At 43.0% G+C, this 24,475-nt stretch overlaps 1 long non-coding RNA gene across 1 annotated transcript; it reads right to left on the bottom strand.

Annotated features, from left to right (window-relative positions):
- Positions 1-918: 918 nt before the first annotated feature.
- LOC144322665 (uncharacterized) lies at positions 919-3,998 on the bottom strand. The gene is made up of 3 exons (XR_013388318.1): positions 3,884-3,998; positions 1,906-2,057; positions 919-1,125 (listed from the first exon to the last, which is right to left on the bottom strand). It is a non-coding gene; the product is annotated as an uncharacterized LOC144322665 (long non-coding RNA).
- Positions 3,999-24,475: the final 20,477 nt, after the last annotated feature.

Genomic DNA, 24,475 nt, shown 5'->3' with positions numbered 1-24,475 from the left:
GCAAAATTCAGTCCCATCTGTTGTTAATTTATTATTCATTCTGTGCAAAATGGATATTAGCCCAACTGAAAGTGATGTGGTTTTTTTCCCCCTTTCATTTTGACCCTGAACCTCCCCTGTGGTTAAGAAATCCGTCCAATCTTCGTTTCACAACACCCAGCAGATACCTGACTGAGTGCCACCCGATGGAAACCCTCCACTACACAGTGGTTCAGTGTGACAAGCAGAACGGCAGGGAGCAAAGCAGGAGGCCAGCAAGTCCATACTCAGGTGGATTTGGGGCTGGACCTTGAAGGACTCGGAGAGTTTTGTCAGGTAGAGAAGACTGGGGGGAACCTCCAGTAATGGGGGCACGCGAATAAATAAATGGGGGCATGACATTTCAGCAAGAGAGATGTTACACATCACAGTGGAGGAGCCAGAGGGGAAGGTCCAATGTAAGGGAGACCTTAGGAAAGAAAAACTGAAGGAAGTGGTGGTGCGCTGGATTGGCTGGTGCTGGAGGATGCAGGGAGGTACGTGTAGGAAGGGGAAGAGCTGCTTATTAAGCCTTTCAAAATAACATTTAGAAAGCAGAGAATATCAGCTAGATAAATTATCTAGCTAAGTCTCTAACGTGGCTCTTCCCCCACAAAACAAACCAGATATTCATGGTTTTCCCCCAAAACAAATCAGATTATTTACTTGTGATGCTACTAGTGTTTAAAGAAGGCCTTAGAAATCCCCTTCGGGAATTAATTGCCTTCAGAATGTGTTACTGACCTACAGCAGAGCATCAACTAGTCTTGCTACCTTACGGGTTTCTCAGTCGCTGTGTGCCTCTATCTATGATGGAAACGTTCCATATGCATATAAGATACAGATCGTTAGAACTTAACCAGTTGCACATTTCTTTTATAAATTGGAGAATGTGGCAACTGGCTTTTGCCTATTTCCAAAAACCGAATGCAATGCACAAAGGATTTCACTTGTGGGCTCAGAAGACCAGAAGAATGTGCTGCAGGCTCTGATGGCAATCCCCGAGGGGAGACTGGCAATACGTTGGAGCAGCCACCGCCCTGGAGTCCGTGCTGGCTTCCACAGTGTCTGCTGACCCATGGACCGTGTTCTGTGCGATTTTTGTTGCTGTGAGTAGACAAGTCATTATGTGCCAGTTTATGGTCCATGGTGGCCTCTAATGCAGTCACTCACAATTAGAACCTCTTGCTAAATTACCCCTGAAGACTGGCACAACTGGGGAAGGTGGGGGGTTTCCTAGTACCATCAAAACCGAAGACAAGACAACCTACTGGTGGAATCAGCTCATTGCACACTCGGGCTTTGTTTCACAAAAACAGAGCCCTTGTGCAAAGGGAAGAAAGCCCTTCCCATGACTTGAACCAGGAAATGGACAGTGATGCTTCTCTGTGCAGTGATTCCACTTTGGAGGGGAGGCTGAACGTGTCCCCTCCACGAGCACATTCATGGGCAGTATTCTGGATTCAGAAAGAACAAAAAGCTTAGAAAGAGCTGAACAGTACACCAAGAAGGAACACACTACAGGGACACAGGTGTGATTCCTCAACGAACTGCCCAAGGTGTGCGTGCGTGTGTGTTACATGTGTACATATGTGTGTTGTGTGTGTGCATGGTGTGTATGTTGCATGTGTGCATATGTGGTGTGTGTGCATATGTGGTGTGTGTGTGTGCGTGTGTGTGATGGGCGTTTGGGAGGTGTGTGATAGGAGTGAGTGGTAAGAACTGCCATTGGTTGTATTTCCTCCCTTCTTCAGAGGTCAGTAGAGACAGGAGAAAAAAATTTATCAGCTGCAGAACTTATACTTTGTTTGCTTTGTTCATTCATTTGGTTTCTTAAACCCCACATCGTATTTGTTTTTCTCTTATTTCACTTAGTGCAATACTCACTAGTTCCAGGTATATCGTTGCAGATGGCAAGATTTCATTCTTCTTTTTATGGCAGTAATATTTCACTGTGTGTCTACACCACATCTTCTTTATCCAGTCATCTGGGAACGGACACTTGAGCGGCTTCCATAGCTTGACTAGTGTAAATAATCCTGCCATAAACATAGGGGTCTGTGTGTGTTTTGAGTCACCACATTCGTTTTCTTTCTTTTGAAGAAACTATTGGTTCTTTGTTTTATTTGGAAGGAGGAGTGATTTATTCTTAACTGCCCAGCTCTTTATATTTGGGTAGCAGCAGGTTGTCTGTCATTCATATTACACATATTTCCCCACATTTGTTCTTTGTCTTTCAGCTTTATTTTTAGGCTATTGTTTGTTTTTGCCATTGGAAACTTTTCGTTGTCACAGTCGAGGTTATCAATCTTGTGATTGCTGGTTTTTAGGATGTATTTAGAAATATCTTCCACCCAAGATTACAGAAATACTTGTGCAGTCTTTGTTCTAGGTTTTATATATATAATTTTAGTTTTTACTTTACAATGTTTGTTGTATTTGGAATTTGAGTAATGAATGAAACAAGAACCCACATTTTATTTAAAACACTTCATACCAAACCTGTATTTGTCTCTCCTACTATTCATCATAGTTATAATAGCACAATTATTGATGTGATTATCTTTTGCCAATCATGGTTTTGAAATATCACCATTTTATTATGCAGTTGGGATACTTTTTAAAATGCTCTCTCCCACAAGTAGCATGCTGGGATTTTGACCAGAAATAAGATGATTTTCTAGATTATTTTGGAAGAATTTGTATTTTTACAACCATACTGAATATTATTCCAGGGTATGCCTTTTCACGTAGTCACCTATTATTTTATATTTCTTGGTCATTTTCTGCTTCTTCATATAATTCAAGTTTATTTGTGTAATTTTATGTTTTTATATTTTTATAAATGATTGACTTGGGATTATATTTTAATACACTATAAGATTTGTGATTTTTGAATATCAAGATATCATGAAAACTTTTTGGACTCTCTTTTGCTTTTATTTTTCAATAATTTTCTGCTGAATCTTTGTATTATCTGCAAATAATGATAATTCTGTCTTCTTCATTCTAATATTTAAAACTCTTATTTTATTCTCTTGTCTAATTGCAATATCTATCACATAAAAGTAATGTCATAGACATTATCACCAAGGATGATATCGGCTCTTGGTTTAAGATATGTCTTGATATTAAGGAAATCATTCACTGAATCCCATTTCACAAAGAGCAATTATCAGGTGTGGACACTAAATGTTATGTTAATATCTACCTTAGGATCATATGTTTTTCCCCCTTTGGTCAATATTGGTGTAGATTTCCTAATATTTAGCTATCTTTGCATTATTGGAATACACACTCATACTCATGCTATATTGCTATTTAAATCTACTCCTAGATTTTATTTACTAGTACTTTATTTAGAACCTTTTAGTTTTTTAATTTTTAGAAAGACTTATTTATCTATTTTAGAGAGAGAGGGAGAGCACAAGCAGGAGGGGCAGAAGGAGAAGGAGAGAGAATCCAAAGCAGACTCTGCACTGAGCATAGAGCCCAATGTGGGTCTTGATCCCACGACCCCGAGATCACAATCTGAGCACTCAACCGACTGCATCACCCAGGTGCCCCTAGAATACTTTAAAAATCTGTTCTGATATCTTTAGTTTTCTCTTGTGCATTATCTGTTTAGAACAGAAGTATATTGGTATTTGTTAACTGACAAGAATTTCTTCTTTCTCTAACCTATAACATTTTAGATCACATAGGAATCTCTTTCCATCTAGTTTCCAGTTATGTCATACAGGATTATTCAGGGTTCTCTGTGATTGTGAAGTAGGCTTTGCCTCCAGACATTGCCCCAATGTGATAGGAAACAATGAAGAAATGGAGTGTTTGACAGGGCAGTCTCTCTCGCAACACCACATACCTTAGCAATCAGTGGTGGGCCAATGTGCTTGTGGGGGAGTGTTTTCTTATTCTTCCAGAAGTTTGTCCATGCCTCCAGAACTCATACTGGTGGGAACCTATGGAATTTCCTTTACTTGTGACCTCAGTACTGCCCTGAGGTCATGAGCTAGAGACTGGTGGTAGATCATGGAACTCTTGATTACTTCCAGATGGCATTCTATCTGGCTGCGTTCCTCACAGTGAGTTGATGTGCCAATGGGAGATGGTTAGATTTCCAAGGGAATCTAGAAAACTTAAAAATAAACCGATAGTTTGTACTATGTTTACTCAGTGTATTTTTAGTTTCTCACTTGGAGAGGGCACTGGGGTAGCTAAGAGACAGGAGGACTATTTCAGAAGGGAGAGTGGTCCCAGCTGAAGGACCAAAATCAAGAATTCAGATTCAGAATAGTGCATCTATAAATGAAACCATGTGTCTCTTATTAAGGCCAGAACATTTCAGCTATTTCTGTGTGATCTTTACATATCAGATAATGACAGACAGGGACACTTCTCAGTCTTTTAGTTTTTGAATAGAATATGACTAGAGTGATCAAGACCTATCAAATGCTTACCCCGTGCCGGGCATGGAGCTAAGCTCTTTGTAAACAGCTTATGCTGTAGGTGTCCAACTGTCTCATCATCATCATGATTGCTATTTTAAAGATGACAAAACTGAGACTTAGTGTGGTTAAAGTCATTATCCAAGGTCACCTATGATCCAGAGCTGGGGTTCTCACCAGGGCTCTGTACTCTCAACTTGAGCTTGGAATTTTTTTGAATATAAAGTTACATAAGTGCAGACATTTGTCTCATGCTGAGAGGAATTTCTGGATGATAAACTCAACTTCCTGTTCCCCAGTTAAGAGACCACAAACAGACGACCCCTGGGAATAAAAATCAAACACTAGCAAATACTTCTTTTTGCTTCTCAGATGTCAGGGTGACACTCTAGTGTTCTACTTTCTAAATTTCAATACGATTCCTTTTGTTTCCCAGTAAATATATTTTTAGTTTTGCTCTGATCTTAGGGTGGGTGTGAATATGTGTTTGTTCTAGGTGCTTGTATGTCAGAACAATTTATAGTACAGTTAATTTTTAAATTCCTCTGGGCCATCGGTTTAAACAGCATGCCAGCCGGCTGGAGAGTTGACAAAGAAATGAGTTCACCTCCTAGAAAACTCCTCAATGAATGACTCTTTTCTTGCTCTTAGGAATTAAATTCTCACATTCAACTTCATCTCAGGAGTAGCTTCTCTTTCATTTCCTGTGATATTTTAACCTTCCCCACCCCCGCACACTGACCAAAGCACCCCAATATGCAAATACTGTTGTGCCTTTCTGAGTCTTGCCTAGTCTTAGAAATACCCTGGAAAGCACCCCAATTGAGGGTATCACCAGCATTCTCCTTGAAGGACAGCCTGAGTAAAGCGGTGTGCCCTGTCACACGAGGGAGTGTTGGTTGTCTGTCTCTACTATTTTTTCACACTGGACCCTGCCAAGTCTCACATGTACTGGTTTCAGAAAACAGCATTGCCTTGTCGGCCGATTCAGAAACTTCAGATCAGTGGGTCACAATCTTTGCTATACATTGAAATCGTCTGGGAAGCTTTAAAAAATACTTATGCTCAGGAGCTCCTGGGGGGCTCAATTAGTTAAGCATCTGCCTTTGGCTCAGGTCATGATCCCAGGAGACCCTGGGGTCCTGGGATAGAGCCCCATGTTGGGCTCCCTGTTCAGCAGGGAGTCTGCTTCTCCTTCTCCCTCTGTACCCTCCCACCACTCTGCATGCTCCCTCTCTCTCAGATAAATAAATAAATCTTTAAAATAAAATACTCATGCTCAGGTCTCACATGATGGATTTAATTGGCCTAGGGTGCCACTTGGGCATTGACTTTATTTTAAAGCTCCTCAGCTAATTCTAGTGCGCAGCTGTGTTTGGAGAATTTTGCCCTCGGGTGTAGGAGCACAGCTTTAGCTATTTCCTTGTTTGGAGCAGAAATAAAACCAGGTAAAAACCACTGCTGCTACTTTAGTTATGAGGAAGCAGAGTCCCTGTGATGTCTCAGAATCCAGTGCCTTCCATTGGCCTCCTCCCCTAGCATCTGTCTCAGAATTGTATTTTACAGAGGAAAAAATGAACTTCATCTGTTTTCACCAATAGGGAGGATGTAGCTGATATTTATTATCTATTTATCTATCTATTTATAATTGAAGTGTAGTTGACATGAAATATTACATTAGTTTCAGGATGCAGCATAGTGATTTGACGTTTATATGCATTACTAAATACCACACTAAGTGTAGCTACCACCTGTCACCATACAAAATTACTACAATATTGTTGGACTGTATTCCCCATGCTGTACTTTTCACCCCCATTACTTCTTTTTTTTTCCCCATTACTTCTTGTAACATGAAGTTTGTCCCGCTTAATCTCCTCCATCTGTTTTTTTTCACCTATGTTTTTAAATATAACACTTAATGTTGGATTGAGAGTCCAGGAAGCCTCCATGGCAATACATATTATACAGAGCCTGAAACTAATTCACACTGTTTTATGATAATCAAGGTATTTTAGTTCTTGGGGAAGAAGTTTATGGATGATTATAACTCTTTGGTAGATGTGTATCCCCTTCACTAGCACTTTCATTCTGGGTCACAAACGTTCAAATCTTCCCTGGGCTTTAAAACATTTCCCTTTTCTTTGCTTCTTTTTCAATCCACCATACCACTTTCTCGCATCCTCTCACTGCTGAATTCTTCAAGAGCACAACCTATACTTTCCACTCTTTTCCAAACATCGGTAAATCTAGCATGGAACTGCACTCAGAAAGGAGATCAAGGTTTGGGGACTCAAATCCAAATCCAGTAGCTTCTCATTCTTCATTTTGCTTGACTTGTAGTGACTTAACACCTCTTAGCTTTAATTTTTATTTTTTTAATTTATTTTGAGAGAGAGAGAGAGAGAGATAACTTGAGCAGGAGGAGGGGCAGAAGGAGAGAGAGAGAATCTCAAGCAGACTCTGTGCTGAGCACGGAGCTGGACAGAGCTTGACCCTGAGATCATGACCTCAGCCAAAATCAAGAGTCAGAAGCTCAACTGACTGAGCCATCCAGGTGCCCCTACTTAACACTTTTTAAAATTCTATGAAGCAATGGTGATGAAAATACTGAACTTGACACAAAAATCTATACATGGATCAGAGAAACGTACTTGAGTCCAGAAATAAACTTGAGAGCGTGTGGATAGTAAATATAGGACAAAGCTGGACATCAAATTAAGCAGAAAGAGAATCCATCTATTTCATTAGTGGTCTGGCTGTGCATCATGAGGAAAGGGGGTGGACATATTCCTCATGTATCACATATAAAAAGTGTATCTCGGATTAGTTTTACATGTGATAAAAAGCAAATTTAGAAGAATATAGTGTAAACCGGAAGAAGGGAGAATTCTTAAGCAAATCAGAATACTCCGAATTTATAAAGGAAAACATAGATATGGTTGGCTACATTAATTTTTTTTATGAAGTCAAAGTCAAAGACTCATGGCAGATTGGGAAAAATACTAGTAATACACGTGATAGAGATTTAATGTCCCCATATATAAAGAGCGCCTACAGATTGATAGAAAAGAACCAAGTCAAATTTTAGATGGGAAAGGACACAATGAGGCTATTCTAGAAGAGGCAATGAAATATCCAATAAATGTGGAAGATAGAGTAACACAAATTAATGCAATTAGGAGATACCATTATTCACTGAGATTGACTTTTCTTACTGAAAATGAGGAATTCAGAAAACACCTGATTCCTCCTGTTCTCGACAGAGCACTCGAAGTGCTGCAATTCTGGGTGCATCTGATATGTAGGGGTGTCCTCATGTTTATACAATGCAGGTATTTCTTATTAACCTACGAGCTGAAAGGAGTCAGGAAATTAGACTATTTAGCCTCAGGCTTTCTCATGCCAGGGAGGACCTTCTCTCCTGCTGTTAGTAGGCCTCTCTACTGGCAGTTGGGCTGGTAGATCAAGGGCTCTGCCAAGGGAGGTGGGACAAGTAAGGTTTAGGGCTTGAGCTCTGGGGTCTCTCTACCCACTTGCTGGTTGGCTGGCCTTGGATGATTAACTTATATTTAATTCCCTCATCCAAAAGATAAAAGGTAGGGGGATGGCAACAGCAGAGCTCCAAAGGGTGGTTTTGAGGATTAAATCATACAATCCCTACTTCTGGCATATACTAAATGCTCATGAAATGCCAGATACTGTATTAATTTTTCATCATCATCATCATCCATGAAAGAGGGCTGATGAACTTTCAGGATCATTTCTGCCAGCACTCAACAAAGTAGCATAACAATGGTTGCTCTCTCCTTCTTGAGAACTTTCTGCTCATGATTTTCCTACAGACCAAACACATGCTGGCTCATAAGGGGGTAATCACAGATCTATTAATAAAGAGAAGATTTGCTGTCACAGAGGACGAACTGAGACTTTCTTCAGTTGACTCATTCCTCTTATATAACATAAGGGGCAAGTCCTTACCACCTCCACAAAGAAGGTCTTCCACACAGAGTCCTCTTTTCCTTAAAGAACGCTTCGTTCTTCCTCCTTCCCTCTATAGTCTCTGTGAGGTCCCCACAGTTCCTAGTCCCCACTCAGTTTTCTTGGAAAATTCAACCTCGTTTCAGGAGAGATAGAAGTCATAGCCCTGAGGATCTTCAAAATGCCCCTGTGGCATCACCTAGATGCTAGGGCGGGCATCTTCTGCTCATGCTTTGCCAGCTTCGAAGGGAGGAGGGGATCTGGCCTATCAGGGCAGCAGATGGAGAGCTCCCATCTTCTTGGATTAACTTCCCTCCAACAAGAGCCACGGCTCATTCGGAGTCGCAGTTCTCTAAGCAGCAAAGGTACTTCATTCATCTAGCCCAAGGGTTAGCAAACTTTTTAATTAAAAAAATCATGATCTGTTTCTGGGCTAATTCTTTCTCTCTCCCTTGAGAGTATCCCTGATGATATTCCTGTAGTTTTATGATATATATCAGTAGAGAATAGAGCTAGTTTCCTCTTCAGTGCTTTTGTTTTTCCAAATTGTGCAGCTATTTATGGGAGAATTTCAGCTTAACCCTTCCTATACTTATCTAGATCCTTCTTCTCTGCATGAGACTCTAGAGAGGCAAAGCACTCAGGTTCCCAACCTCCTTTGTTGCTCCGGGTGGACAGAGCAAACAGTTCTAGTTAATCAGGCTGAAATGAGGTCTCCTATGGGACTTTCTGGGAAATCTTTTACTTTGCTGATAAAGGGCACAATTGGGACCATTGCCTCTCCTTTCCCTTTCTTCTTCTCTTGAGAGAAGATGTGTGGCAGCCATTTTGACTGTAAGCATCATTTTGTCAAGAAGTACAGTTAAGCAAGGGGCCTTTGTACAGCTCTGTGGAAGGAGAGGGCTATTTCTTTTTAAAAGATTTTTTATCTTTAAGTAATCTCTACACCCACTGTAGGGCTTGGACTCACAACCCCGAGATCAAGAGTCACATGCTCTATCAAATGAGCCAGTCAGGCACCCCTGAGATATTTTAGATTTTTTTTTTTTCTCTAGAGCTGTGGGGGAGAATTAGGCAAAATGTGGCCAAACCCCAGAGAGTGAGTTTCATTAACTCATCCACTTTACAAGGCTTGGTTGAGTCTTTCCTGTGTGATGTTTGTGGGTACAAAAAATGATGTCTTTAGGGTGACTGGCTGGCTTGGTCAGAAGAACATGTGACTGTTGATCTCACAGTCATGAGTTCGAGCCCTACATTGGGTATAGAGATTACTCACATAAATAACTTTTATTTTTTTTTTTTGATTTAATTATTAGTATTTATTTAATATTATTATTATTTTTTTTTGAATATTTTATTTATTTATTTATTTATTTTTAAATTTATTTTTTATTGGTGTTCAATTTACTAACATACAGAATAACACCCAGTGCCCGTCACCCATTCACTCCCACCCCCCGCCCTCCTCCCCTTCTACCACCCCTAGTTTGTTTCCCAGAGTTAGCAGTCTTTACGTTCTGTCTCCCTTTCTGATATTTCCCACACATTTCTTCTCCCTTCCCTTATTTTCCCTTTCACTATTATTTATATTCCCCAAATGAATGAGAACATATAATGTTTGTCCTTCTCCGACTGACTTACTTCACTCAGCATAAATAACTTTTAAAAAGTGATCTTATTGTCTAAGGTTGACGGGTGCAGGGCACAGAAAGGAGCCAGAAATCAACCCGTATGATGGTCTCTATTTTCCACTTGAGCGAATAAATCTGGGCAATAGACACCTGCCTCCCATGGACTCTATAAGAGCAATTTCCCAGCACAATTGTGTCCACCCAATCTCTACCTTCCCAGGATGACTTTTACTATCTCAAATTGCCTTGTGTAGAGAATATTCTCTTCCAGTAAGCCTGGACAACCTACTGGGGAGCAGGTGGCACAGGAACCATGCTTGAAGCCAGTGCTAAACGGGGGCCTGAGATAGGCTAAGGGTACAACGATGACATGAATAGCAGGCACTCTTGAGTGTATGCTTTGAATTCAGGAGGGATGAGGCCTTTTGAGGCTGGGGGGATTGGAGACAAGTTCACAACTAAAGTGGCATCTGTTCTCCCATTCTAGGAGTTACGGCTCACGGTCCACAGACTTAAGCAATTCACCCAAAGCAGAAACAAAACAGGCTTTTGTGGGGAAAGTGGAAAGTGGCTGGTAGGTGTTCTTCATACCACAGATATGCTGGGAGTCCTCCTGGAGTGGCAGCTGGTAGGGAACAGTGGTTTGTCAAAGTGATTAGCAAAGTTGCTTACAAGCCAAGACTGTGAGTCATCCTCATTGGAGCCTGGTGTCCCAGAAAAGACTGAATCATGTACTTCCCTTCCTTGTCACCAGAACTCTGACCTCCCTTTGGAGGTTTTCTGAGGACATCTGACACCAGGACCCATTGAGGTGTGAAGGGACAGTCTGGACTCGTAAGTTTGGAATGTTGAAGCCTGAACTTGCTCTGGGGTAGAAAGTTCTGGTACTGGACAAGATAATCTATTGAAGGAAGTGGTTGTCTTTGTTTTCTTTGTATATTACTCAGCATTTCAGCAGCTGTCCAAGTCTTCAAGCTCCCTTGCCCCAGGGCCTAGAGAAGAAGGGCAGGCCATCTCCCTTCCTGACTTTCTCCCCTTTCTCCTGGGGGATTTGAGTATATATGATTTGAGGGAAAGGAACTGAGAGTGGGTTTGAGGGGTAAAGTTTCCAGGAGTGAAAGTGCAAAGACTTTTCCCCAAGAGAAGGAACAGATGTCTGCAGTTTTTGTAAGTACAGGTTCCCCCGCTATCCAAAAGTAGGGCGTTCCCATGAAAACTTTCCAAAGCTGAAATGGGGTAAAGGGAAGAAGTATTACCGTGAATTTATAGGAAAACACTTTTGAGCATTCCTGGACCCCCAAAATAATCACTCTTAGGCTTTTCTGATACCTGAGGCCCCTCTTGCTAATGGATGCACAGAGTAAATGGAGACCAAGCACAGTTGCTCCCAGCCGCAGCCCAGAGCTCTGTATCCCCCCCTTCCCCCCCCCCCATGCTGAGATCCTCCTGGGGAAGGAGCTTGGCCAGGCCGCTCACTGCTCAGAGTGTGCGCTGCCTCTATACAGGCTCCCCTGCAACACAAACACTGAACACTATTTTTGCTTTTTGCCTTTTTGCACGAAATTTGAAAGTCCTGCTTTAGATAAAAAGGTACTAAGGGAGGTCTTTCATAAAAGCAAAATGGCCTAATATGACCTTTCGAAAAGCAGGGGATACCTGTCATGGTGCTCTGGGGTCCATCCTCCACAGAACCTCAGGAAGATGACAGGCCGCCCAGAGGCACCAACTGCATGGTAAGTACAGGAAAGTCCTCCTGGATTCTGGGGACCAGGGCTCTCAGCCCTGGCAAAGAGCCACCCAACTTCAAGGACCTACGTAAGGTTGGCCTATGGGGATCTTGCTAGACATCATGTTGATAAGGGGTTGGCCCTTGCGTCTAAATCTGGCCCACCATCTGTTTTTGTGTGACCTGTTAGCTAAGAATGGTTGCCTATTATTGTCTGCGGCTGCTTTCAAGCAATAATGGTGGAGTTTAGTAGTTGTGACAGAGACCCATCGGGCCCACCAAACCTGAAATATTTACTACCTGGTCCTTTGCAGAAAAAAAAAGTTGCTGGCCCTCGATGACAGAGATGCCTCCTGAGTGTTTGGCTTCACATCCCAACTCCCAATCATTAACTCTTGGAGTGGCGAAGGCAGCGGGAGGTGAGAGGCGAAGAGAACCCTCTCAATCTTTGAAATTAAATTAAATCCTGCCAGCTAAAGGGAACGGGGGCTCAGTGTCATACATACCCTGATTTTATATTAAGCAAATACAGCAATGTTGCCCTTTTTTGCACATCCAGGTTTGAGTTACAGATTCATTCCTATCACGCTTCAGCTTCTAAGCCTTCTGTTTGATAATTGTAGCTGTTGTTTTATCGAATCTGTTCTGGGAGTAACATCCCTGGGTCTCCCCTATCTCTGCATATCCAAAGCTTCCCATTAGGTCCCAACTTATATGTTTGACTTCCCCTCCACTCCTGGAAGTCTTACTTTGTTTTTTCAACTTACAAATCCACCTGACAAGATTTTTCAAAAACAAATTTGCTTCCAGGTATCCTGATTGGTTTCTCCTTAGACAGTTGTACCATATTTCTTAGATTAAAAAGTTAAGATTGTGTTTTTCTCCATTCTCTCAATTCCTACGGGATAATTCTTCTTTTCTTTTTCTTCTTTCTTCTTTCTTTCTTCCTTCCTTTCTTTCTTCCTTCCTTTCTTTCTTTCTTTCTTTCCTCCTCCTCCTCCTCTTCCTCCTCCTCTTCTTCCTCCCCTCCTCCTCCCCCTCCTCCCCTCCTCCTCCATCCTCCTCCTCCTCCTCCTCCTCCTCCTCCTCCTCCTCCTCCTCCTCCTTCTTCTTCTTCTTCTTCTTCTTCTTCTTCTTCTTCTTCTTCTTCTTCTTCTTCTTCTTCTTCTTCTTCTTCTTTCTTCCTTTCTTAATTTTATTTATTTGAGAGAAAGAGAGACAAAGAGAGAGAGCGCATGAGCAGGGAAGAGGGGCAGAGGGAGAGGGAGAAGCAGACTCCCAGATGAACAGGAAGCCTAATGTGGGCCTTGATCCCAAGACCTGGAAACCATGGCCTGAGCTGAAGACAGACACTTAACCATCTGAGCCACCCAGAACCCCTCACTACTGGGTTCTGATGCACAATCACATCATGGTAATTTGCCTACATTCCTTGTTCGTTTCCTTGAGTCCAGGGGCTGAGTCTTGGGCAGCTAAACCGGATTGGACAGGAATCAGCTTGATCCAGGTTCAAATTCTGACTCCTCTACTAGCCTGTACAACCACGGACATATCATCAACACTGTTGGGCTTTAGTTTCATCATCCAAAATATTCTAGTAATCCCGTCTGTGCCTCCAGAGATGTGAGGATTAAATATGATCGTGCCATAAAAGTGCTTTTTAGGAATCCGTGCTCTCAGTACCCTTTGCAGTCCAACTCTGATCCTGGAGTGCAGTTGGTGAAATCACTGACTTGCGTTATCTGTGGCGATCAACCTGGGGGCAAGATAAGGCCCTGGTTTAGGAAACAGGCACTTGACACCAACATTTCCTCTTTCTTCAGGAGAGTTGTGACTCATCCTGAGAATCTGTAGTATTCCTTTGATCCCCACCTCACCCCTCACATGATCATTGTTGTGCTGGGAATGCCCAGGAGGGGAAGAGAGGAGAGCTTGGATTGGATTCGATGGGTGAAACCGGAATGCCAGGGTGAGGTGGAGGGCAGAGGCCCCAATGCTTTGCTGGTGCTGCAGACTGGTGTGCAGCCCACCCTTGGGGCTTTCTGGGGGAGGGGGATCTGGCCTCGGATGCCTGGTCACCAGTGCCATGAAGGATCACGTGACTTTGCAGGAGACTTCTCTGCTCCAGTTGGGCCCTGGCTTTTGGGGCTTTTGTAATCTCATTGGAAATGGAGCCAACTGTCCCGGAGAGGACAAACAAATCTCAGGATGTACATCCTGCAGAGATAGGATAATTAAAGATTCCAAATCCTCTTGATTTATTTATTTTAAATAACCAAGATATTGTTTGTACTTCTTCCCGTGAAACATGCTCTGTGTACTTATTTTGATCATTTCCTTCATCCATGTGGTTGGTCTACTCCTCAGAGCCTGCTCCAGCTAAGGGGCATTGCATCTGTCAAAAGGGGGTGGGAATCAGAGTTTAGGGAATCAGGAATTCTGTTCTCTGGCACCTGCTCTAATCCACCTTTTCCACTCATTACTATCCCTTTACACAATGAACGACTCTCAAATAGAGGCTTTGTCTGCCTGTGGGACAGCTGGGAGGGAGTCCTGAGGGAGGTATGTTGACAGGAGCCAGGCTGGCTCGGCACCAGTTCCTGGTCTAAGACCACTTATGGGAAGTCATTTTGATGTGAGGACAGACCAGTCCAGGGAGGAGCCTTCCATTTTCTGTGCCCGCACTGTCACTACCCGGGTCTCCCTGCTTCTTACGTGTTTGACAGACTGTGTACCTGGTGGTCTTCTGCCCAGACTCTCATGGCTGAGGCAAATCCACTCTCAGGAAAACTTTGTTCTGCTCCATCTTCTGCCTTCTGAAGGACCATAATACGTGGTTGTCCCCCCTCCAGCCCATCAAATCTCTCCTTGATGGGAGACTCCCTATCAGCCTTAAAATATGTTCTTTTTCTCCATGCCCCAAAACAAACCCCCTAAACAACCCTCCTAAGACCCCATGGCCTTCTTTAGAATCAACCCACTTCTCTTCTCTTCTTTTAACTGGACTTCTTGACATTGACCCTCATGTCTCCACCCCCCTCACCTCCATTCCATTCCACCTGCAACCCACAGCAACCTAGCCTCCACTGGAGCTGCTCTCGTGAAGCTGGCCTATTCACCCTCAGCTTGTTTGATCTCTGTTGGCGCCTCTCCTTTTCTTGAAACATGCTTTCACTGGCCTCTGTGATGTCTCACAATCCTGGGTTTTTTCTTAAGTTTCTGATCACTTTTTCTTAGCCTTCTTGTCAATGACTCCTCCATCCAGTCGGTTCTGTTGGAGTTCTTTACAGCTCTGTCCTATAACCTTTTCTCATCTAATACTCATTTCTCAAGAAGTTGCATCTACTTCTTTGGCTTCAAATAGCCTCAGAGAGGAGCCCTTGGGTGGTGAAGTGAAGCATCTGCTTTCAGGTCAGGTCATGATACTGGGGTCCTGGGATGGAGCCTCATGTTGGGCTCCCTGCTCAGTGGGTTGGCTTCTCTTTCTGCCCCCACCACCTGGTGCTCTCTTGTGCACACTATCTTGCTCTCTCAAATAAATAATTAATAAATAAAATCTTTATTAAAAATAGCATAAGAGAGCTCAATCCTTATAGCAGAATGGCCCCACCACAGTACTGGAGCTTTTGGCTTTGATGTGCAAGACCAAGTTGGGTCAGGATAGGCCCAGAGAAGAGGGAAGATGGGATTTCAACCCATAGAATCACTAAAAAAGCAGCCTAGTCAAATATCTTTCCTCATCTAAGAAAGTCACTCATTGGGTCAGTCAAGATGAATCAGACCTCAATGCATCAGTGAGCCTGGGGATCTCTGATTGGCCTGAAGGCCTCTCAGTCCAGCACCCCTCAGTCTGCTAGGTTAGCCTTAGCTCTTAAAGATACATTATCTGTATAATTCCATTTCTATGATATCCAGAATAGGCAAATCCATAAAGTCAGAATAGATTGGTGGTTGCCAGTCTAGGAGGAGGGGAGAATGAGGAGTGGTTGCTTAATGGATTTGAGGTTTCCTATTGGGATGATAAAAATAATCAGCAACTAGACAGTAGTGGAGGTTGCACAACACTGCAAGTGTACTACCTGTCATTAATGGTCTTAAAATATAAATATCTGGGTTTTTCTCCAGAAGAGGAACCACTGCTACTGAGCCGAGCCACGTAGGCCGTGGACGCTTTCATGGTCAGTTGTGACTATTAGATAAGGAACTGTAAAATGGAAAGGACTCTTACCACCAAAGTGACTGGAAACCACCCAGGCCTCTAAGATAGTGTACAGAATGTGCTATTTCGCAAGATAACCAGAAGATTTCTAAACTGTGTCAGCTAACGGTACCCTGCAGCACACATACCTTTAGAGTAGAACATAGGTAGGAAACTAAATGATACACCCCCCCCCCACCTTCAAATCCATTTCTCTGTGACTGTGATGAAGTCAGATTGGATGTTTTGGTGGAGCATTCTGGTAGCTTGAACTGAGGCTGCAGAAGGAGGCTGACTTAGCAATATTTAAGGCTTTGAGCTAGCAGGACCCTGTAACCATTTGGATCGTCTAGAATTATCCTTGGCAAGAGAAGTGAGTGAACATGACCCTCCAGATGTTGTCTTATTGTATTTCTCACAACAACCCTATGAGGGGACCCAGTGGAACCAAGGTTTGAACCCGTAGAGTCTGCTAAATCCTACTGCGTCTGTGAGCCCATGGGAGCCCTTGAATCAGAAAGGGAGGGGCTGGCTGGGGCAGGAAGCTGCTGGTGCCCCAGGGGTTCTGCTTACCATGGTTCAGCCAACATCTGTGATTTCTCTCACTGTGCCTACAGTCTGTGCGGGAGACGTGGCCTATGCCCTTATCGAGCAACCTTCTTCAGCCTTGACATTTCATCTTTCCTGCAGATAACAAAACGAGAGAACCATGCTGCTGAGGGAAAGCTCTAGAGTTGGCTGGCTTGTCAAGTTTCTCCTCACATTTGCCATCCCCACTTCATTTCCTGACTTGTAAACAGGCGGGATGAGAGCAGGTGACTGATGAGTTTGATAACCAGCGAGCTCTGCTGTGCTCAGCGTATCCTGTTATTGTGAATCTCAAGTCCTGCTTTGGCATCGGCTGTCCTATTTTCCCTCTTTTTTTTTTTTTTTTTTTTTTCTGGCTGACTCAGAAGATCCTGAACCTTGGAATCAGCACTGGATTCAAATTCTAGTTCTAACAACTGAACTTCAGTTTCCATTTTGCCTGAAAATAAATAGAAATATTAAGCTCAGAGTCTTTTTCTTTTTGGGTCTTTTTGGGATGTGGGTCTTGAACTCATGACCCCAAGATCAAGACCTGAGTGTCAAGATCAAGAACCTGACATTTAACTGACGGGGCCACCCAGGGGCCCCTCAGAGTCATTTTTGAAGGTTATATGAGATCACAGGAAAGGGCCCAGCTCTTTTCCTGACTTTTAGTAAGCATTCAAGGAATTATCTTGCTTCTCTTCCCCACCCCCCTTTGCCCCTCATCGCACCCCCAACTGTTTTAGTTTTAGCACAGAACCCAGCCTAAGCATTCGACCATGGGACAGTCTCCGTATGTCATGGTGCTCAGAGTTCAGGGAGCAGGATAAGCATGGGAAGTCTGGTAAGTCATGAAGAACACAACTCAGCTGGACACGGAGGAGGCAGGCCCCCGGCTCTCCCTCACTGATTGGAGCAGGAAGGTTGCGGAGCTCAAAGCACATTCCCGCCTTTTCTCTCCTCTCTTCCAAAGTGCACTCCCTGCCTAGAATCAGGCCTCAGCTTGGGCCTCAGCACAAGTTACTCTATAGGCTTTGCCTTACTCTTTCTCTCCCTCCAGTGTTAAGACTGAGGGTAGGCGGGGCCCAGACTTGGGAGAGATGATAAAACATGTACTTAGTTCCTGGGGCAGCCAATATCCTGAATTTGGTCCTTTCTCTCCTTAAGGTTGGCTTTCATTGCAGTGCCCGGATGTCTCCATCTTCCCCTACACACACACACACACACACACACACACACACACGCATCTACCCCCAAACCTCAGCTTCCAGAAAGTATGTGGGTCAAGTCAGCCCCAGCCCAGTCCCGTCACAGCATGTTAGGACATAGTTGCCCAAGAAGTGCCCAACAGAGCAGCCAGCAGTAGAGTCAACAGATGACTCCTTGCCTTCATTTATTAACCTGATAGAAGAAGTAAAGTTGGGGCTTGGATCACAATACTTCTCTATTTCTTCCTTTTCCTTCCTTCTATATCAGCCACTTGAGCAAGAACACCCAGAATAATAATATCAGCTAACATATATAAGTGTATGATTCGTTTTCAAAAACGATTCTAAGATATTTATGTGTATTAACTTACTAGCGACAACTCTATGAGTTAGGAACAGTTATTATTCCCATTTCTGGATAAAGAAATAGAGGCACGGGAAAGTTCAGTCCCTCATCCAAGGTCATATAATTAGTAGTAAATGAAGAATCAAGCCCAGGAAATCTAATTCTACATCCTGGGCTTTTAACATTACTCGAATGCAGAGTAGGATCTAACATGACTTTAAGTCAAGTGTTGAGGTCTGAATTTTGGGTCAGGACATAGGCGTCAGTAGTTACTGGGACACAATCAGTATCTTTTGAATGAAACTAGTTATTTGGACTTTTCTTTATAATCAGAGTATGTGAGTTGGGGTATATATCGAAGTAGCCATCTTTGGAAAATATAATTTGCCCCAACATATTTGAGGATGTTATAAAAATTAAGGCCTTTACATAAAATATTAAAATGTCTTCTACTAATAAAAAGTAAAACCCACAAAATTTCCTTCTTATTCTGGGTTCTACTTACTCACCTTCAAAGCAGTACCTATCTAGAAGGCGGGGGTGACCCAAAAGCCATAGTCCTTATATATGGAGAAATTTAAAAGACCGTATCAAAAGACCACATAAACTTAAGTGTTCAGGTGAAGGATGTATTCCAATCCTTAGCTGATACCTAAAAACCAAGAGGGGAAAAGTCTTTCAACCGTAAGGTTTATAGAGAGAGGTCAAAGCCTTTGGATTTCCCCACGTGTAGGTATGGTAGCAATAATGAGCGAGCACGGCCATGTGGTTGTCCTCACACTGTCTCAGATTTTGCTGGGCGAGGCCTGCGCTCTCTGAACACGACTGTCACCTGCTTCTGGATTCTGCTGCCTGGCAAGCTGCCAAGAGCATTCCTGGTGACATTCTTCTGCAACATACAAACACTTCTTACAGCATAGGCTCTGTTATGACCAGGACCCTAACAAAAGTGGGGGCTCCAGTGTTTTTTTTTTCCCCATTGAGATATGTATGGTGGAGCACACATTCCTGTCTGTTGACTGGAGAAACAGCCTGATCAAGGGGCAGGAATGGTGAAGCGTGAAACTTAATGCTCCTATTAGAGAATAATCAGTTCCAACCATGAAGATAGTGAAAGTCAATTTAAAAGCATAATGCAGTGGGGTTGAAAGAAGAATATAATACTATGAGTCATATTGAGCACCCTGTACAGTGTACTTTATTTAACTTTCACAAGGAGCCCTAGAAATTGGGTGTTAAAATAAGCTCCATTTTTGAGATCCCTGGGTGGCGCAGCGGTTTGGCGCCTGCCTTTGGCTCAGGGCGTGATCCTGGAGACCCGGGATCGAATCCCACATCGGGCTCCCGGTGCATGGAGCCTGCTTCTCCCTCTGCCTGTGTCTCTGCCTCTCTCTCTCTCTCTCTCTGTGTGTGACTATCATAAATAAATAAAAATTTTTAAAAATATTTAAAATAAGCTCCATTTTTGTGGGATGGAGCCGGTGAGGTTCTGAAGGTGGAAATAACTTGCCCGGTCACACAGCTGGTCAGTGGTAGAGCTGGATTTTCCAATCCAGACCGTCTAAATCTGATGTTCACATTCTTCACTGCTAAGCAGTGCTCTGGCTGTTACTCTTCCAAAGCCTGGTTGAGTTGGTGGTATCACCTCCCCATTGGTCACCAAGCTCGGGAGTCATCTTTCACAAGGTTCCCTCCATTTCCCTCACCTCTGCTATTTGTTTAACACATGGACTTGGGCTCTCCCACGTGCCAGGTAGTATGGATAGAATGGGGAACAAGGCGGTCAAGATTCCTGCCTGAGTTAAGTTCATCTTCTCTGGGATTTTAAAATTTGGAACCAGACAGAGTAAATATCAGTCTCATCTTGTAGAGAAAGAGGCTGGGGAGCCAGCCTGGGCCAGGCTGGGGAGCCTCCTGCAGCCGTGTCTCCCGTTGTGTGGAAAAATCTGGAGGGAAGTAAACTGACGTTCAGAGAGGACTGGAAGTGAGAGATGGTCCTGGCAATGTGTCCAAGACTCTGTTTCTGGCTGTTCTTGAGACCATTTGTACCCTACTCTCAGTGCACTTATGTTAGCCTTTTCATGATTTTTCACTTTCTCCCTCAGAAGGTTAGAGTTGTGTTTCTATTTCTTTTTTAAAGATTTTATTTATTTACTCATGAGAGACACAAAGAGAGGCAGAGACAGGCAGAGGGAGAAGCAGGCTCCCTGTGGGGAGCCCAATGCGGGACTCGATCCCAGGACCCCGGGATCACCACTGAGCCACCCAGGTGCCCCTTGTGTTTCTATTTCTTGCAGCTAACCCATCCTTGAATGACACAAACTGAAACTAAAAGACACCCACAATCTCACCCCCAGAGATACGTTGTTTTCACATTGTGGTGTGCATTCTCGTGGCAGCTCCTCTTGTAGCACCTGCCCAGCTCGCAAAGCGTCTCTTCCTGGCCATAGCCCCTGATTCACAAGACCTCTAGTTATTATGTCAATACTACTTGGCTGTATCCACTTGGCCATAGTTTATTAATCCAAACAGTCATTCCTGCCCCAAGTTGGGTCAGTCAGAAACTCTTAAAATTTTTCATTTGGACTATTAAGATGTATATTACTGTCTATTTCAGGAATTTCTGTCTTCCAAGTGCAGCCTCTGATCTTGCTACTCACAACACCAGACTCAAGGTCTCTTTGCACTCTTTCCTAAAGAAGATCCATTTAACAAAACATTCATGATCAATGTGGATTTTACTAAATATTTGCTAGGAAAGACAGAGGAGTGCGTTTCCATCACACACCAACATACAGACCAATCAATGAGCCCCTAGTCCCATTCGGGCTGAGCCATCTCCAATGGCCTCATCTACTCTATGTTTCTCCACATGGGTCTGGGTCCTGGTGGGGTTTTCAAATACTTATTTCACAGTGAAAAGTCAGTTCTCTAGATCTGTACTCCCACTCTAGCTCTTACCCAAAGGCCTTGGTGATCAAGAAATTTGGGTGCTTAAGAGGAGGAGATAGGGTCTAGGGTTGCCCTAACCCTGGTGGGACTACTGGGGTCTGAAAGCATGCTACTTCCCCCTCCTTGGCTGGGGCAGCTGGACCTTCTGACTTATAAAGGGTCTTTAACCTCATAGCAGCCCACTGGCAGCTCCAAGCGGGTTGGAAGACACCAAGGCAGACAGCTGCATTTGAAAGCTAACTGTCATGATTGCCCTAGAACAGATTCGAAGTGTGTGTTGTCCTCTCTCATCCCTTACTGAGCAGTGAAACTCCTCTCCATGCACTATCATCATATCAAGTATTGTTCTTTGCAAAGTACTTCTGCATATGCAGCCTTATTCCTTCTAAGAATTCTGTGAGATAAGTGATTACATCCAATTTACAGAAAAGACAACATCAGACATTTATACAACTAAACCAGAAAAGATGGGGCTAGGTAAGGCATTGAACTGAAAAGCCTGGTGCAAAATTGTTTAACTTTTTCCCACGGAATATTTATGATCTTCCCAACACCCCCCCCCCCCCCTTTTGCTTTAACAGTCTTTAGTTCAGTATTTTCCAAGTCAAACAGTGGACTCTATGCCCTTTAGTCTCCAGGTTCTCCCAGCTTATTTTGTAGTCAGGCTTTTTGCAATGCTAACCAGGGGGCTGTGGGTCAGCCTGCAAAGAGACAAGGTCAACACTACTTGAAAGGAATGGGTGTGGTGCCTTGAGGTTTGTAGTGTGACTCAATTGTTTTGCATTATTGGAGAAAGGGGTTGGAAAGTCTTGCCAAGCCTTAAGGGCCAATGACCTTCTTCTTAGGAAACTCCACTGCTTCAGGGCTGTTGGAGTGAGGAGTGAGGCCTTGGGGTGTGATGGGGTGCAGGGGGTGGCAGGGAGCTTGGCAGAGTGTGGATTGTGTATTTCACTGGGGTCTTCATATTCATCAGCATACAGAAATTTAGGGCATTTGTTGATGATTTTTAAATCTTCATGTCACTAAACAAATCCTCCTTAAAATTCAGGGTAAATCTTATTATTTGTGTTGCCTTAGTATTATTTTTAAATAACTAGATAACCCAAAGAAACAGCTCAAGGATTTACTCATCTGTTCTGTCCAATTTTGTTTCTTAATTAGTTTCCACCTTGATCTTTATTATTTTGATCGTCTTGATTTCTTTGGGGTGGGTTTTATTTAAATCTCTGTCATTAAACAGTAACACATTATTTTTATTCTTTGTTTATAAAAAGTATTATTGGGCAGCCTGGGTGGCTCAGCAGTTTAGTGCCGCCTTTGGCCCAGGGCATGATCCTGGAGACCTGGGATCGAGTCCCCCATCGGGCTCCCTGCATGGAGCCTGTTTCTCCCTCTCCCTCTGCCTGTGTCTGTGCCTCTCTCTCTCTCTGTGTCTCTCATGAATAAATAAATAAAATCTTTAAAATAATAAAATAAATAAAATTAAATTAAAAAGTATTATTAAATGAAAGCAACTCTTTTATACAAGATATATTTTAATTTAATAGAATCATCCTCCTTACATAACAAGGTACCAAGTGGCATTTTTCTGATTGTTTTTGGAACTCTGGCTAATAAGGAGAATAAATGGAGCTAAACACCATGTATTCAAAGTTCAAAAGCATCCAGAAGTTGGGGTCAGAAACCTCACAGATGACTTTCTCACCCGAACCACAGTTTCCCAACCCCAGGTCAATACAAGGGGAGGACTGAGAAGTACAAGGTTGACACCTTTTTGAGAAAGGAGTGCTCCTCTACTTCCTCTATCCTCACACCCCTTTGAGGAAGAAGGAACCACTGATTCTTTCAACAGCAAGGTACCCTACCAATAGGGCATCACCCAGACAAGGAATCCCAGGAGATGGGAGCTGCCCTAGGGGGGTTAGGGAATGGTAGAAGAGGTCACACCCAGGCCAGAAGGCTCACGTCACAGAACAAGCAGGGGGACAACTTTTTGTAGGGCTTTCAAAAGACCTGCCCTGCAGAAGAGCTAACATTTTTAATGATGCCTTAGTTTCCTGGTTGCCTTAATGAAGTCCCACAAATTAGCTCAAACAACAGGAATTTATGATCTCACGGTCCTGGAGGCTAGAAGTCCAATATCAAGGTGTCCACAGGTTTGTTGCTTTGTGGGCTGTGAGAGAGAATCTGCTCCATGCCCCTCTCCTAACTTCTGGTGATTTGCCAGCAAATTTTAGAATTTTAGAATTCTTTGGCTTGGAGATGCATCACTTCAATAGCTGTCTTCGCTTTCACATGGCATTCTCCCTGTCTTCACATCATCTTCCCTCTGTGCAGGTCTGGCTCTATGTCCAAATGGCTCCTTTTTATAAGGACACTGGTCATGTTGGATTAGAGACCACCCCAATGATCTTATTTTAACTTAGTTGTCTCTCTAAAGCCCTATTTTTTTTCTTCCAAAATTTTATTTAAATTCAACTTATTTGACATACACTGTAGTATTGGCTTTAAGAATAGAATTTAGTGATTCATCACTTACATATAACACCAGTGCTCATCACAACAAGTGCCCTCCTTAATGCCCATCGCCCATCTAGCACATCCCCTCTGCCCACCTTCCTTCCAGCAACCCTCAGTATGTTCTCTATAGTTAAAAGTCTCTTATGGTTTGCCTCCCTCTCTGTTTTTATCTTATTTTATTTTTCTTTCCCTTCCCCTATATTCATCAGTTTTGTTTCTTAAATTCCATATGTGAGTGAAGTCATATGGTATATGTTTTTCTCTGACTCACTTATTTCACTTAGCATAATATCCTCTAGTTCCATCCATATCATTGCAAATGGCAAGATTTCATTCTTTTTGATGGCTGAGTAATATTCCAGTGTGTGTGTGTGCGCGCGCATGTGCACCGTATCTTCTTTATCCAGTCATCAGAACAGAACATTGGGGTTCTTTCCATAATTTGACTATTGTTAATAAGTGCTATAAACATTTCGGTGCATGTGCCCCTTCAATCACTATATTTGTATTCTTTGGATAAATACCCAGTAATGCAATTGCTAGGTTGTAAGGTAGTTCTATTTTTTAACTTTTTGAAGAATCTCCATACTCCTTTTCCAGAGTGGTTGCCCCAGTTTGGAATTCCACCAACAATGCAAAAGGGTTCCATTTATTCCACATCTTCACCAACATATTGTTTCCTAAGTTGTTCATTTTAGCCATTCTGACTGGTGTGAGGTGGTATCGCATTGTGGTTTTGATTTGTATTTCGCTGATGATGAGTGATGTTGAGCACTTTTTCATGTGTCTACTAGCCATGTATATTTTGTCTTTGTAGAAATGTCTGTTCATGTCTTGTGCCCATTTCTTGATTGGATTATTTATTTCTGGAGTGCTG

This window comes from Canis aureus, chromosome 10 (genome assembly GCF_053574225.1).
Source record: "Canis aureus isolate CA01 chromosome 10, VMU_Caureus_v.1.0, whole genome shotgun sequence".
Lineage (NCBI taxonomy): Eukaryota > Metazoa > Chordata > Mammalia > Carnivora > Canidae > Canis > Canis aureus.
Note: the sequence above shows the minus strand (reverse complement) of the source record. Positions and strands in the feature narration are given on the sequence as shown.